The 15,009-nt window shown below is 47.1% G+C and overlaps 1 long non-coding RNA gene across 1 annotated transcript; it reads left to right on the top strand.

Annotated features, from left to right (window-relative positions):
• The first annotated feature begins 492 nt into the window (after positions 1-492).
• On the top strand, positions 493-5,311 carry LOC122221141. The gene is made up of 3 exons (XR_006203098.1): positions 493-627; positions 2,702-2,868; positions 4,976-5,311. It is a non-coding gene; the product is annotated as an uncharacterized LOC122221141 (long non-coding RNA).
• The last annotated feature ends 9,698 nt before the right edge of the window (positions 5,312-15,009 follow it).

The raw sequence follows: 15,009 nt of genomic DNA, 5'->3' as shown, positions 1-15,009 counted from the left end.
CTTAAAGGACGTTCGCACGTGTCAGCTGACAGCGAGGGAAGCCTGCTGGATGAAGGCAGCCCAGGCACTCAAACCCTGTGGACCTGAGAAGAGTGGTGGGTGGGGCAAGGTCATCCTGCGCACAAATTAAGACCAGCCATTTCTCACCAAATTAATTTGGGGCCTGGATAGAAAAAACTTCTTTCCAGGTAATGAAGAAAGAACAGACATTCTCTGTTTCATGTTATGGTGAACCGTAAACTGGCCTGGACGACTGAGCACCCTGGGTGTCTGTAACTGAAACCCTACACTTCCCTCTCACTGATAATTTGGTGCGTCCTGGGAAGACTATGGGACAGAGGGGGGGTGAGGGGGGAAGGAGGCGTATGCTGGGATGGGCTCTGGAAAGGCATCCGGGTCAAGTCCCTCTAAGAGGGGTTCTTCTTGGCAGGAAGTAATCATTTTGCCAGGCAGATTGTGTTGATGACATTTAAGAGATTTGTGTTCTGACCAAATAATGATTCAGAATGTTCCTCTAATCCCACCACATGTCACAATCAGTCACTTCGTTAAGGATGGAGCTGGCCCTACACCGACTTGCCGGTACCCATCCCCTCTCAGCCAGGGGAATTCTGCCCAGTTTTTGAGGTACCACATCTCTCTGGTTTCTCCATGACCCCTGCTGATACATCCCAGCCTGCACACACTCTGGAGGTCCTCCCACAAGTATGCACTGTTCTAGACATTGGGCCACAGCCATGGACAAGACACCTGCCCTGGGTGAGGTGAAGCCAGCCTGGGTCAGAGGTCTTCTGCACTGACACACAGCCCACCCCCATCCACAGCCTAAAGCAGTCCCTAGGGCTCTCCAGGAGTGCTGAGTGCAGCCTTCCTAAGGGTTTCCCCTTGTGCCCTGTGGCATTCTGGATGCAAAACTCAGGGCTTTGGCTGGCTTCTCTGGCATTTGATCCTTGTTCACTGAAAGCCTCAGGCCCTGCAGCCTTTACCGTGTAGAAATATCTTCCAGTATCCAGAGATACATTTCTTTTCCTCAGAGCTAGGAGTCCATGTTTCTCTTGCTAAATAGGATTTTGTCAGACATAGCTCATGTATAGACGAGGATGGGTGGGGATCAAGTGTCAGAAGAAAGTAACAGAATATTCAAAAGCAGAGTAGGGAAGATCAGATGAGAACAAGTAGATGGAGACATGTCTGGGGAGTAAAGAGGTTAAAGACTGAAAAGGTGGCTGGGGTTTCTGGTAAAGGTGGTGGACTGACTCTTACCTTCTAGAGCCCCCTGAAACAACAGCAGGTTTGTTTGTTGTAAGACAGAAATTGGCAAGGACGGGGAGAGGAAGGGAGGATGTAACGACGACACAATTTTTGAAGCTGAAATACTTAGCAGACCAGAGTACATGAAATCCCAAAACGATAGCCAGGAAAGAAAGCCAAGAACAAACTGGAATCTCCAGAAGTTTCACGAATGGGTGGCAGTAGGCACCTCTGGACATGAGTGTGAATGAGGGGCTAAAATAAGAATAAGGCTGAAAGCCTTATTAAGAAGACTTGAGTTGCCCAGATCCCCTCCCTAATTCTGTGCGGCCTACGCCGTCCTGGAAAATTATTATCTAAAGAAGGTAAAAGGGAGCATCTTGGTTGGGAGACACCAGGCACAACTGACAGCTTAGGAACAGGGAGATTAAATGAGTACATAGATACTGGATACTGAGACCAACCTCTGTCCCCCTTTGGGATTGCAGATTACAGGAGCCAGGAGACAAAGGGTCTTTTCTGGGGCATCAGATCAGGCCAAGGGGAACACCTAAACTTCCTGACATCTGTGGTTGTCCAGCCAAGCCAGATCGCCCAAAGGAAAGGCCACTGTTAATGAGCCCCACACATGTGTACAGAGTTTCTAATCAGTCTTTTACAGACTGCCAAAGCTGACCTGGCATCTCAGGAAAGCCTTGTGTCATAAAATCTAAAGCCCCAGTGGATTTTTTTTTAAACAACTTGGAAGAAACAGAGACGTACACGTCAACATAAGTACCAATAATGTCATCAGAGAAATTAAGATATTGCAACCCATGAAGGCAGGACACATATAAAGAAACATTCAGAGAACAAACAAGCAAAAACAGTTCTTGGAAATTGAAAATAAGATATCAGAAAGGAAAAAGAAAAAAAAAAAACCCTCAAGAGAGGGAATGGAAGGCACAGGTGAGGAAATCCCTGTAAAAGTAGAACAAAAAAGAACCCCAAAAATTGGAAATAGAGAAAAAAGAAGACCATACAGAAAGTCCATTGATCAAATCATAGGAACCATGAAAGAATGACCAGAGAAAAAATACAGGGAGTGGGCGGAGTCATCAAGGAATTAATCCAAGAAAAGTCTCCACTACTGAAGAATGTGTGTTGAAAGAGCCCTCAGGGAGCCCAGCACATTGGGAAAAAATAGCCCTACCCCAAAGCAGATCTCTGTTCAAGTTCAGAATAATGGGGACAGAAAGTGTCCTGACAATAGAAGCAGGTCACTTAGAGACTGTCAGGAGTCAGAATGGCTGTGGGATTCTCCATAACAAGTAGAAGTTAGAAGGCAAGGGGCAAAGCCTTGGGAAATCTAAAGTAAAATTATCTTCACGCAGACAAAGTACAAACCAGATGTTTTGAGATGCATGATATCTCACAAAATTTACCTTCCATGCATCCTGTGTCATTGTAGGAAGCTACCAGCAATAACGATTCTTCCAAAATGAAGACTTCAGCCAATAAAGAGGGAGGAATGCAGTCCAGGAAGCAGGCAATCCCCACAGGAGGGAAGGAGAGGCACAGGGGGCCACTAGGCCAAGCTGGAGCAGGTCAGAAGCTCTGGGGACACCTCTTCACAAGGTAAAATAGAATCCCTATAGCAGTCAGGAGAGGCTGGGCCATGCTGCAGTGCAAACAACCTCCAAATCTCCAAGGTTTATTTCTGGCCATGCTTCGAGTCTATAGTGAAGCACCCAGGGACAGGTAGGTTGATGAAGCAGTCCGTCTAGAACATGCTGGTCATCATGGCAGACCAAGACCCACGGTGAGAACCCTGACCCAGACGTGTCACTCATGCCTTCTTTCCCACACACAAAATCTACTCTCTCCCACCCCAAGTGGGCCTGACCCACTTTCATGAGCCTTTTAAATTTGAATCTAGAGGCCAGGGACAGGGAAATCCAAAACCAAAAGATGACAGGGTTTCGAGGTGAGGGAGACTCTGCAGTCTCCCTGGAACATAGTCCAGTTCCATAAGAGGCTCAGTGGTTTCCTCATGTGTGTGGTTCATGTGGCTGGCTCTTCTTAGTCTAGAAACCTATGATCTGAAGACCAGTTGTCTGTGCCCTCCACACCCACCCCAACGCTCCTCAAATACACAATCCCAACACACAGTGGTAGAAATGGACAGGATAACACAACAAACTCCCTGATTCATAAAGCAGAGGAGTGGAGGAGTCCCAGTAGATGGTGTCCTTAGCAATTCTAAAATCCAGCTAGGCAGATGTTTTCCCCTGCTCAGGAGTGAGGATATTCCTGGAATTATCCCAATCCTGCTGTCTGGGAGGGACTGGCCAGTCACTATTCCTCGGAGTCTTGTTTCACCCTTAGGGGTTTTCTTCGTTATCATCTTCCTCCTCTGCACTGGTGGGGGGGGCGGGCATTGGAAATACACCTTCCTTGGGGGCTGGGCAATTCCCAGCCCACTTCTGTCTGTAGAAGGTTGGAGATTAAGGGTAATTATAAATTCCAGCCACAAGCTCTATCAGTCCTTGTACGTGGTTTCTTTGGCACTACTAGTTTCTCTCAAAAATATAGTTAGCTTCTCTTCTTTTTATTCTTAAATTACTATATTTTCAGAATATTTTCAACAGAACACTGATGTAAACATGGGGAAGACAAGAAATATAGTCTATGTGTGTCATTTAAAAATAGAACAGATGTGAGAGGCATTTTAGATATGATTTCTTAAGATACATAGGCTCTAGAGCAAACAGTTAAGTTTTTACCATTTTAATCCATATAAGAACGCAACGAAATTCAAGTTTCAATGTTGATGGCTACATGTCTCTTTGGTAAAAATATTATAACCAAGGAAGAATTTTGAAATATTCTGCAATGACAATAAAAAGGTAACTATAGATGGTGTATTTATACAGCATATGAGATGCATATTTAAAGGTATTTTTAATGTTTATTTGTTTTTGAGAGAGAGACAGAACATGATCAGAGGAGGGAGACACAGAATCCAAAGCAGACTCTGAGCTGTCAGCACAGAGCCCAACACAGGGCTCAAATTCAGGCACCACAAGATCATGACCTGAGCTAAAGTTGGATGCTTAACCAACTGAGCCACCCAGGTGCCCCTATAGGTCTTTTAATGCCTTAAGACTTGAGAACACTAAAGATACAGAGGGACATTATCAACTTGCAAAGTCATAGGTCTGGAAATGTTATTTCTCCATGGTTTCACTAATGTGTATGAATATTTTAATTTTTATTTCTCCCTGTTGTGTCCTCCTTATCTGTGGTGTGTCTCATGACTGTTGTGGACATTCTCCTGTGGTAGCTTTCCTCTGCTATTTAGATACCCCTAGTCAACACTTGGGTACACTGAATGGCCTGGCAGCTGGGGCTCCACAGCTGAGGCATTGAGACCCACATCAAAAGGCTGAACTTCACAGGTGCCTGGGTGGTTCAGTTGGTTAAGCATCCAACTTTAGCTCATGTCATGGTTTCACAGTTCATGAGTTCAAGCCCTGTGTCTGGCTCTGTGCTGATAGCTCAGAGCCTGGATTCTGCTTTGGATTCTGTGTCTTCCTCTCTCTCATTTTAAATATCACTAACTGATTCAATTAAATGTGGTTAACTTCTTACCTAATCTATTTGATTCCAGTTAGCTTCATTGTTGAGAGCTGCTTTCATGGTGGTTTTTAATACATGCTTTTCTCTCTCAACTTAATTGCAGGTTCTTTGAGCTTCTTGATCTTTGATGGTAGAATGACACCCTTGTCTCTTTTCACTAGTTCTTCCAAGTTATCCCAGGTGACAATTTAACAAATATTCTACCATTGGATACATGATGGTCAACCCTTAAGCCAATGCTACAAATATTATTTTTTGTTGCAGCAGCACCCCATGTTTGGTTAACCTTCTCTATCAGTCAGGAGCAGCTAAGTTATGCTATGGTAACAAATTATGCCAAAAGTTCCATCACTTGAAATACCAAAAGGTTAGTTTTCAATATATCAAAGGTTGGCTGGGGAACTACTCTGGTGGGTGATCACCCTCAACCCAGCATCCAGATCAGTGGGGCAGCCATTCTCTGGAACACTGACAGTCCCTTCTGTTCATAACAGTCATATGGACTGTGCTACCCACAGGGAGCCAGGTGCAGACCCATCATGTCCGCAGAAGGCAAGGAGCTGAGCTATTCAGTGAAGCATTAACAGTTTCCACAAAACCTGTGACTTCTACAAAATGTGACTTCTGAGGCTATTGAGAAAACTGGCAAAGAGTTTGGGATTGACTTAATGGTAAGTAGATAGAAAATTAAATGAACAGAAAAGAAGACAAGTCAGAGCTCCAAAGAAAACAAAATGAAAGTCCATTGTAGTTGACCACTTGGCTCAGTTACAGGGGGCATTTTCATAATAAGAGTAACAAACATGGAGCATTGATCTAATGAACTATTCTATATTACTCTAGTGGGGCCTTTTGAGGAGTACATGTGGGCAGAGGAGGCAAGACGAAAGGAAGCTAAGTCCACATCTACATATGGGGAGATAACCAACAGCAACCCAAACTAAAAGCCCAAGAGGTAGCAATGTGATCATGCTGTGGTAGATAGAGTTCCAAGATGGCCCCAACATTCCAGCCCCTGGTCTACACATACCTCCTCCCATGTAGTCAAACACTGATGCAGGTGTTTCTGTGAAGGCATTCTACAGATGTGACCCAAATCAGCTGACTTTAAGATGGGAAGGTTATCTGGTGGGCCTGACCCAGTCTCATGACCCCTTTCATCTGGGTCTAGGGGTCAGAGATGGGAGGTCAGAGAGATAGAAAGCATGAGAGGGATTTGAGGTGGGGAATATTTTGTGTTGCTGGCTTTGAAGATGGAGGAAAGGTTGTGTGGCAAGGAACCTGGGTGGCTGAGAGTGGCCTCCAGATGACAGCCAACTGGAACTGGGGACCTCAGCCCTATGACCATAAAGAACAGACTTCAACCACAATCATGTGAGCTTGGAAGAGAGCCCTGGGCTCCAGAGGAGAATATGGCCTGGGTGATACTGTGATTTTAGCCTCATGAGAACCTGAGCAGAAAACCCAGCTGCACCAGCCCTGGACTTCCGACCTACAGAACTGCCAGATCATACATGGATGTTTAAAGCTGCTAAGCCTGTGGTAATTTGTTACACCATGGAAAACTCATACACACCCTGTCTGAGTTACAGAAATAATCAGGGAAGAGAGGAAAGAGGGATTGCCTCTGGGGAGGGGGAATAAAGGAAGGAAGGGAAGTTAAAGACTGCTGTGTTTCATAACAAACCCTGCACCTTTAAGGTAGCCTCATGTTTAACTTTGATGTAAAGAATAATCACAATTAAAAGATTTATCAGAGACTACCAGCACCCAGCTGCTACAGACCGAATGCTTGTGTCCCACCCTGCCAAATTCATATGTTGAAATCTACCCCCCATCCCCACCCATAGGAAGGTATTAGCAGGCGGAGCTTTGGGAGGTGGTTAGGTCATGAAGGTGGAGCCCCCGTGAATGGGATCAGCACCCTTACAGAAGAGACCCCAGAGAGCTCCTTTGTCCCTTCTGTGTTGTGAAGACACAGTGCTTTGTGAAGTTCCTATCTGTGTACCAGGAAGTGTGTTCTCACAAGACATCAAACAGACTAAGACACCAACAAGATCCATCCCCAATTTCTATACCAGTGACTGACCACGTTTCCCACACAACTGTGCAGTCGGCCAGGTAACCGAGTTCTCCGTCTGGGAATGTGAGTGGAGGGCTGTGGGGTTGCTTCTGCACTGGGACTTTTAAGAGAGTGGGTTTCTGTCCTGCCTGTTCTCTTTCCCCTGCTGCCAACTGGATGATTATGACAACAAAGCTCTTGGGGATGATGGAGCCCCCAAATAGAAGAGACTGGGACCCAGAAATCGGGCCTTAAGTGCTCTCCTGGATGGCCACTGTATTTCAGCCACAACAATTCAGGGCCCACCTGTTAGTGGAGCTTCGCTCATCCTAGCTAATATAAAAGTGGACGTGAGAGCAAGGGATGGAAGAAAAACAAGAAAACAAGGTGTACGAAGAAGGGGGCTTGGTCCCAGGCAAAGCAAGGGTTGTGCATTGTGCTACTGTGTTATTCTCTAGGGTTGGCTTCTTGGTGGCAGTCAGGCCGTGGGGTGCCCGGTCTGGGCATCGTCCTCCTACTCCTTCTTCCTGGGGCAGCCACAGCCTCTAAGTCCTGCATCTACTCAGGGCCCTGGCCTTGAGCTGGGCTGAGGGTGGCTGGGGTTTATCTAGGACCATCTCATGATGTCCTGATGTTTGGCACCCCCCACTCACAGAAGGCAACCAATGTTCTCTTCATCCAGCCCAGGGGCCACTCGTAGGCTCCCACCTGTCCCTGTCTCCTGACTTAATCACGCTATCATAAAGAATTGCTTGCGCCAAGGAGGACTTTGACCCTGAGGTTTTGCAGTCCTCAAGTCTGACCATTTCAGAGTTGGATGGGGGGATCAGAAACTTCTGACTGAAACTCTCATCACAGTCACTGATGGCGTGATGCATGAAAAGGAAAACAAGCCATTCTCTGTTGTATGACATGGGGGTGGGGTAGAAAACCGTTTTCATGTGCCATCTCCCAGTGGTCCTGGAGTACAAAATAATTCATCAGGTCCTAAATGATGAAAGCTGACTTCACATCTGGTGCACGCTTACATGGTGAAAGATTAAAACCAGAAATGCTTCTGAGACCAGCCCTCGAAAGACCGAAGAGATATTTACAGTGTCTGCAACAAATGTAGGAGGAAAGCATGTTAAAATGATGGATGGTCCCTTCCAGGCTTGCTGGAGCAGATGGCTCCCACTCCTAAACACAGCAACTGACATGGGATCCCGCCTTCCTTCCTGATAATCGGGGAGGCTCTCTGGTTGCCATGATAATTGCCTGTTCTGTGTGCCCCTTCCCAGTCTCACCCCTTGGTTGTGTGCTGTTCATAATTTGTGATCCTCTCCCTGGGTAGGTGCTCAGGGTCAAATGCTGCATTTCATTCTCTTGACTTAACTCTGAGATTCCTGCCAAGCCCCAACCTTTGAGAACACTTCAGAGCTCCCCTGATCCATTGACACATATGAAAATGCTACAAGGAGGGTGCCATTCCTTCCTATTTCACAGGTTAGAAATCTGAGCCTTAGTCAGCTTGAGAGACTTCCCCCAGGCCACACACAGCAAGATGCAGAGCCCAGCCCGGACTTCTTTCGCCTCACATTGGTGCCCCCACCCCCTGGCCTAATTAATGTGGGGATTTATCAAATCAATTAAATCAGAGCAAGGCTGGTCCATTCTGGACTCTGATGGAAATCCTGTCTAATGAGTATTTCCATTAATGGGATTGGGAGGATTTACAATGGACAATATAGGATAAGACCGTCTTTAATTCTTGGCTGTTTGCATGTAGGATTTAGTGAAGAAGGGAAGGATGGTGAGGATAGCAGATAGTATACAAACGAAGCAGTGTTCTTTTATGCTAGTGCCCCAGATGATACTACTTAGGCATCATAAAATCACAGAAAGCAGGGCTGGAAACAGTCTGCTGGGTCATGCCCACATGACTCACAGTCAGGGGAGCTCTACAGTATGGGCACACGGGGTCTGTTGTCATCTTTGCGGGGGTGGGGAGGGTGGGGAACATCCATCCGTCCATCATCCACACCTGCCATATGTTCAGTTGGTTTCTAGGCTTTGGGTTTCCTAAGTAGGATAGTATGTCAAGAGAGTCAGTAGTGATTATACCTGGTTTTGTAGTTAAACTAGTTGACTTAAAATATTTTCAAAATGTAGTATGAGTTGGTTCTTTCTATGCAAGCCTTTTTGAACTGGAGCTTCCGAATCTGATATTTGGTATGAAACTTCTTTCACAGGTAAAGCTGATGTCTGTAAAACCAAAGCTATTGATATTCCAGGGGGAAAAAATGTTTTCCACTCCCAAGGAAAAGGAAAGGAGAAGTTGAAACTGAATTAGTTTTAATCTCATTACATGTAACTTGAGAGCAGCCAAGAGACTGCCATCTCTGACCAGAAATCATTTCCCGGAAGTCCAGAAGGAGTTTCTGGAAATTGCTGACTAGGGACCCTCTTTGTGGTCAGCCTTGGGTCTGGTGAGTGACCATGAGGGAGGCCTTCTGAGGGCTCCTCTCCAAGTGGATAAGGAGGCCCCAGCCCTGAGCCAGCCCTGGGGTCACTTACTGCACAATGCTCCACTCCACCTGCCCTCTGTGACCAGTGCCTCAGGTGCCTTAGGAAAACAGGTGCCCAGTGAATGGGGGAATTCTTCGGCCACATTCTGTTGTCTCCTTAAAGGCCCCCCCCCCCCGGCCCCCGATGACCTTTATCCACCTAGGTGTCATTATGAAGCAGTAACTCTGGGACTGAGAAAGCTTGACTCTCACTCTGCAGTCCAGACCCCCAGGCTGGCCAAGAGCGGGAGAGGCAGGTGAGCAGCCCATTTTTTGCAGACCCATTCAGGAGGTGCACACATGCTTCCACCCACAGCACCCCCACCATGTGCTGGTGACACAGAGGTCCAGATGGTGCGGGAGCTGCCGCTGCCCTTTGCGGGGAGGCCTGCAGAGCTAGCCAGGAGGAACCAGGGATGCCCTGAGCCTCCAGGATGCTGGCAAGCTAAAGGGGGAAGCAGAATTGTTGCAATATCACAAGACAGTTTTAAATATTGCTGCAGTATTGTTGCAGTTTTTTTTTTTTTTTTTAATGGCCTCAAAGTTTTTTACACTTCTCCCATTAGATCCAGGGAGTTCTTGACTGCTTTAACGCATAGGGAACAGTGAAAGGGAAGCTATGTGTAAAAGGCAGCCAACTTCCACCTGGCTCTCTTGGGGGGAACTTTCATATGCTCCCTCTTGGAGCTCTGAGCTTCCATATGAGAAATCCAACTGCCCTGACCTGGAGGGTGATCCCCACCACAGTTCCAGGCATGTCAGTGAAGAAGCATCTGGGCAGCAGACCCTCAGGTCCTCCAAGCCTTCCAGACCTCCTAGCTGAGGTCCCAAACATCAGTGAAGCAGAAGCAAACCATCCCTTCCAGGACCTGTCAAAATTCTTAATCCACAAAAGCAATGGTTCTTGCTGTAGGGCATTGTGTTGGGGGTTGTTTGTCACACGACAGTGGAAACGAGAACAAACATGGTTTCTTTAAACCAAGAGATGACTGGCCTAGTGCTCAAAGAATGATCTCTCTCAATCCTGGGGGGACCATTGATGGGAGCCTTAGGTCTGAGGACTGGTCTCTATGGGTCAGCTAATCAAGGGGACATTCTGTGTTTGACTGGGGAACTCACCTGAGACTTCCCTGGTGTTCATGGCAGCCCAGTAGGTGCTGTCAGGGACCCCAAGCCGCAAGCTCTCTGCCTTCTCAGAGCCTTCTCTGACACAATTGGTGAAGGCTGTTCTGGATGCTCACCTCCATGCTGCACATGACACATTTGGGGGTCCTTGCAGCCCAGCCCTGTCCTCAAAAGGACTGGGGACCATGGACATCCTGGGCCTGTCCCTCTGACACATTCTCCAAAATTCCACATTTCCACAGCTTCCTTATTGTAACATTATTTAATCTGAAAAACACTGAAAAGCTGATTATTGCTGTTTTCTCCAGGAAAAGAACACTTTCTTTTCTCTTTTCTGCTATCTCTTCCATGTACAGACCAGTTTTCTCTATTTACTCGTTTTGACAGCTCTTGCTAATTATTTACTGTGTCAATCAGCTATTGCTGCATAACAAGATATCCCCAAACTTAGTGGCTCAAAAGAACACTAGGCATTTACTATGACTCACAGTGTCTGTGGATTTGGGAATGGCTAAACTGGGGAGTTCTGGTTTGGGGTCTCTCTCATGAGATTGCAGTCATGACGTTGGCTGGGACTGCAGTCATACAAAGGCCTGATTGGGACTTGAGAATCTGCTTCATGATGGTTCGCTCACATGGCTGGCAGGTTGGTAACAGTTGTTAGTGGGAAGCCTCCGTTCCTTCCCACTTGGTCTTTTCCATGGAGTTGCTGGAGTGTCCTTACCACATAGCAGCTGGCTTCCCTGCTTCCTGACCTAGAGCAAGAGATTTAGAGAGAGAGCCAAGTGACAGATATCCTTTTTCTGACATAGCCTCAGAAGTCACATAGTATCACTTCTGCCACATCCTAATCATTGGCTCTTCTGAGACTTGCTAAGTATGGCCCAGATTCAGAGGGGGAGGGGAGTGGAGATTAAGCTGTACCTTCGGAAAGGAGAAATGTCCAAAAATTTGGAGACATATTTGAAAAGCACCATACCTACCCATTATTCAGTGTCCATTATCCCCTCATCCTATAATTTTATGCTAAGCAGCAAGATACCTGGCTAAAAGATTACATTTCCAAGCCTCCCCTGAAGCAAATGGAGATTAGTGAGATGTAAGCAGAAGTTGTTGGGTGAGGCTTGCCAAAAGCTCTTTAAGAAACAGCTGGCATTTGCCCTATGCCTCTTCCTCTTGTTGACTGCTTGGGGTGCAAATGTGATGGCTAATGCTGCAGCAGCTATTTTGTGAATATGCAGCAACTGCATATGACTGGAAGGCATATGCAAAAAATCAGAGAAAAAACTGAATGGTGCTTGAGTCCTTAGTGACATCATGGAACCTCCCATAACTGACTTGAATTGTCTAACACTGAACTTCTTTTATAGGGAGGGAAACTAGCAGTTCTCGATATTTATACCAGGTTTACTAACGGATGAACACAGATCCTAACTGATAAATTTATCATTGTTTTTTCTTCAAACCTGGCTTGCATAGGACTCATCATTGTATTTCTGAGCCCTCTTCCTACATGATGTTCTTTTGCAAATGGGCTGGTTTTCTGGTTGTCTGTAAGTTAAGTTGCTGAAGGAACTGAGTGATCCAGATAATCACAACAATCCATTTGGACACTGCTTCTCCTGTCAGACTCAGTCATAGGCTACCTAAGGATGGGGAACTTTGGGGATTGGTCCCACTCTTGATCCAGTTTCCTGTGGCCTCTGGGGATAGGTAACATTGTGCTGATGTCTGCCTAGAGCAGAGGGCTTGGATGAGCAGAGAAGGGCTGTGCTCCATTGTGGGTGAGAGAGAGGCAACATGAGGGGCGCTCTGAGTCTGCCATCATGTGAAAGGTCTAGGTCTGTCCAGGCAGGAACCCCAGGTCATTTAACAAACCAGGTCACCTGCATCACATACAGCTCCTCTGATCTCTGAGAACCCATTTCCTGGTGGTATTTCAGTTCTTCCCACTCTGGCCAGCCAGAACATGTATCTCCTGCTCAGCCATCCTGGAGCACAAGAACCATAGTCAGGAGTCCTGGAGGCACGTCTCTACCACACTATCCCTTTGTGGAAACTCATTTGAAATAGAAGATGCTATCGCTCCATAAAAACCACCCAAAATGTAGGGGCTACAATAGCAATTGTAGTTCACTTTGTTCATACTTCTGCAATTTGGGCAAGACTTGGCTCATCGCTGCTCCTTGCAGGGTCAGGGGGGCGCCTCAACTGCAGAAGGAGAACCCACTTCCAAGATGGCTCACTCACATGGCTGGCAAGTTAGTCCTGGTTGTCCACCAGGGGCTCAGCCTGGGCTGTGGGATTGGGGCCTTGATTCCTCTGCAAGCAGGCCTCTCTATAGGCTGCTTGGGCTTCCTTACAGTGTTGTGGGCTGGTTTCCAAGAGCACGTGTCCCAAAGATGGAAGTGTAAGTCATGGCATTTCTATGACCAGGCATCCAGACGTCACACAGCAACTCTTCCCACCATAGTCTGGGTTGCGGTAGTCACAAAGGCCAACCCAGATTCAAGAGGAGGAGACATGGACTCCATTTCCTGATGGGGAAGTAGGAGGGTTCTAGAAGAGCATGTGGGGTAGGAGATATTATTGTGGCATTCTTTAGGAAATGCAACCTGCCACAGAAAGTGTGCCTGAGGCCCTTCATTGCTAAAGTTGGAAAGTATCTGATTCTATTGCAGTTCATAGGACATCAGAGAGGCCTGAAATGCCACGGCTCAATCCCCCTTCCTTCTTTTCAGGAAACCAAAGTTCTTTTTGAGAAAGAGATATAGATATATATTTTCTTTTTAAAGATAAGCTATAATTTCCCAAGTGCCAAGGTGAGATATTCACCTTCTACAGAGCCACAAGCAATGTGGAGCTGGGCCCATCAGGGAAGGAATTTCTGTGGTTCAAGAATTCACTCCTGGGGCGCCTGGGTGGCTCAGTCGGTTGAGCGTCCGACTTCAGCTCAGGTCACGATCTCGCGGTCCGTGAGTTCGAGCCCCGCGTGGGGCTCTGGGCTGATGGCTCAGAGCCTGGAGCCTGCTTCCGATTCTGTGTCTCCCTCTCTCTCTGCCCCTCCCCCGTTCATGCTCTGTCTCTCTCTGTCCCAAAAATAAGTAAACGTAAAAAAAAAAAAAAAAAAAAAGAATTCACTCCTAAGATTGCATCCAAGGCCACTTCCCAGAGGGATGTGTTGAAAGTGACCCCCACTCAGAGCCTTACTACACCCTAGATCTGTCCCCCAAGAGCCTCTGATGCTGAGGGAAAAAACCCTAAAATCTCTGGCTTTCCCAGCCTCCCCTGGAGTTAGGCATGCCTTATGACATTTGGACCAATGGGATCTTTGGGACCCATGGAGAGAAATACCACATCCAAGAAGCCTTCATACAGGGAGAGGTGAACCCTTGCTGCCTTCTGTTCTCCCAGCACCCACTGCCCATGACCCAGAGCCTTGTTGCAGCTTTAGAAGCTGCCACAAGGGCTGAGGAACACCCATATCCACCCTGCTACTTACCTCTGGGCTGCTTTTATGAGAGGAAATGGAGCTCTTCCCTTCTTGAAGGAGGCTGTATTGGGTTTTCTGGAACCAGGTGTGGCTTCTCTTCAAGGAGGCAGTAAGCAGAGCCCTCAGGGCCTTGGTTGGGGGCCTATGGTGGGAAGACTTGAGGAGGAGGGTAGGGGACAAATCCTGGGGAGGGACTACAATTGGATTAATGTCCTTAAAAGAAGAGGAAGACATTGGAGAGAGTATTTTTTGACTCTCACTACCATGTGAGGACACAGCAAGAAGGTGGCCATCTATAAGCCAAGAAGAGAATTCTCACTAGATGTCAACTCCTTGATCTCGAACTTCCAGCCTCCAGAACTGTGACAGATAAATGTCTATTGTTGGAGCCACCTAGCCTGTGGTATTTTGTTACAGCAGTCAGAGCTGACAGAGAAACCCTGTGATGCTGGAATCATGATCCCATTGCAATGGGGGAACGAGCTCTGACAGGCATAGTGGGCCACACTAAGGCCACATCCAGGGTCTAGGTTAGAGCCCTGTTCAGATTCCCAGCTCAGCTGATAAGTTAGAAATGCGATGGGCTGCAAGTAACAGAACCCAGCCAACGATCACTTAAACAAATGGAGGTCTCCTGTAATAAGATGTCAGGAAGTAGGCCTTCCCAGGGCTGCGGGAAGGGGTTCAAGGGCACTGACAAGGACCCAGCTCCTTCCCCCTGACCCTCCAGACTCCTTGTGTTCTGTTCTACAGACATCGGCCACAGCTCCAGTCTGCAGTTAGGGCTAGAAGCTGGGGGACGGTGGGGAGGGTGTTGGGAGCACATGACTTGTATATGCTCTATGCCGCAACTTTCCCAGAAGACTTCTTCACTTTACGTGGCCATGTCAGCAACAGGGGAGACTGAGGAA

The sequence above is a fragment of the Panthera leo genome, chromosome B3 (assembly GCF_018350215.1).
Source record: "Panthera leo isolate Ple1 chromosome B3, P.leo_Ple1_pat1.1, whole genome shotgun sequence".
NCBI lineage: Eukaryota > Metazoa > Chordata > Mammalia > Carnivora > Felidae > Panthera > Panthera leo.
Note: the sequence above shows the minus strand (reverse complement) of the source record. Positions and strands in the feature narration are given on the sequence as shown.